Genomic DNA, 2,154 nt, shown 5'->3' with positions numbered 1-2,154 from the left:
CCCGCAGCGCAGGCGGTGCTGGGAGGCGGCATGGACCGGGCCGCAGGGGCCAGGGGGCGCACGCGGCCTCCGCCCCGCAGCCCCCACAGCAACCCGGGTCCCGCCGAGTCACCCGCACAGGAAGCCGAGTTGGGACCGGCCGCCTGTGAGACCCATGCTCTTTCCGGCCTGCCCGGCGCAGCGAGGCGGCGACAGGGCATCTTGGAGGGAACGAGGACGGCAGCTGGGCGGCGGTGGAGCCTGTGGCTCGCCGTGATCATATAGAGGTCAGTACTCTGCGTTGTGGCCACAGCAGCCTCGGTTCGAATCCGAGTCCCAGCAGTCCGGTCTGGCTCCCCTGCTCCGCCCCCTTCTGCTTTGGAGACCAGGCTCCCCCTGCACCTCCCTGGGGAGGGCCCTGTGTCTCCCCTGTAATGTTCAGGCTTGCAGTGTCCACGCTGGGAGAACAATCGCTGTCCACATCACAGCAAGCTAAAAGAAGCCCAGGCTCCCTATTTCTCACAAGAATCAACAGCCAGGTGAGATGCCTTTCGGGAAGGAAGACCACTCCGCCGACCCCTCCCTGCAGGGAGTTTCTAGTGGCACAAACATCCCCAGCCTTTTCTCTGAAATGCTCCAATTTCTAATTCACCAGAAGACGGTTTTGCTGGACGCAGAGCAATTTCGCTGACAGTATCTTTCTTGGAGCATTTAAAGATGTCCTCGGTGCTGATACTGACAGTTTCTGAGGACAACAGGGTTAAAAGCCGCTTGTCTTGCTTTCAGCAATGTCTTCTTGTAAGAGGTAACTTTAAACATGTTGTTTTGGGGGTCCTGTGAATTAACTCTAAGTCCCCCAACTTTGAATCTGGGCCTTGTGAGCTGAGTTGTTCTCTGCTGTAGACCCTGGAAAGAGAAGATTCACAAGAACCTCCGTGTGGAAGGCAAACAGCCCCTCATACTGGCAGTGTTGTCTTCTGTTTTGGGTTTTTTTTGGGGGGTCCAGTCGTGGGGCTTGAACTCTGGGCCTGGGCGCTGTCCCTCAGCTCTTCAGCTCAAGGCTAGTGCTCTACCACTTGAGCCACAGCGCCACTTCCGGCTTTTTTCTTTTTGCTTATGTGGTGCTGAGGAATTGAACCCAGGGCCTCAGGCATGCAAGGCAAGCCCTCTACCACTGAGCCACCTTCCCAGCCCCGCAGTGTCGTCTTCTGATCATCTTCATGCAAACAGCCAAAACCTCTAGGAGACCCCCTTATTTCTGTCCTGTTCAAGGAATTGGAAACTTCTCCAAGGACAAGGGCAGAGCCCATGGTCCATCAGGGCCTGTGACCTGGAATTGTCTTTAACAGTGTCTTCATTTCTTACTCCTATCCTTGATTCTCCTTATTTAACCTGAAGCCAATGTACTCTGAAGGCCAGTGAAGATGTACATTGGCTTCAGGTTAAATAAAATCCGTTTTATTATCAGGCCCTGGACAACCACTAATAGCCACTCAGGCTCAGTACCCCTCCCATGCCTTGGGGGCTCTGCTGCTCTGCTTCCTTCCTTAAATAAATCTGCTTTGCTCCCTCCCCTTTGTCTGTGGATTCATTCTTCAATTGCTACAAATCAAAGACTCAGACATCATTGGTTCCAATCTCCAGGTTCATATAGAAGTGATGTCTTCCTGATTACCACATAATAAAGCCTAGTCTGTCTCCCTTTTGTCATGCTTTTTTATGTGCAGATAGGGGTGAAGGGCCCCCATCCTATTATATAATACTCCTGGAGTTTGGGCATTGGGTCTAAAACTTAAAATTGTTTTAGGAAAGTAGATGGAAGGGGAATACGGGAAAATGGGAGATGAGGTTTATGGGACACACTTATGCATGTATGGAAATGTCACTAGAAAATCGCCCTTATAAAAACTAATGTATGCTAATATAAAGTGTTTCAAAAAAGACGTTTAAAATGTTTCCCAGAACCCAATATAAAGGGTGGGAGATGTGAGTGGTAGATGCAATTGTCTAGCAAGGCAAAGAAGGCCCTGAGTTGAAACTGCGGTGCCAACCCAGCATAAAAAGATGAAATTGCTGGAAAGTAGATGAGTCTGAAAGGCAGAAATAGAAATGACACACATTCAGAAAAGAGGATGATCTAAAAAGTTCACTTGGGGCTAGGAAGGTGGCTCAGTG

This window comes from Dipodomys ordii, unplaced genomic scaffold (genome assembly GCF_000151885.1).
Source record: "Dipodomys ordii isolate 6190 unplaced genomic scaffold, Dord_2.0 Scaffold39, whole genome shotgun sequence".
In the NCBI taxonomy this organism is placed as follows: Eukaryota; Metazoa; Chordata; class Mammalia; order Rodentia; family Heteromyidae; genus Dipodomys; species Dipodomys ordii.
Note: the sequence above shows the minus strand (reverse complement) of the source record.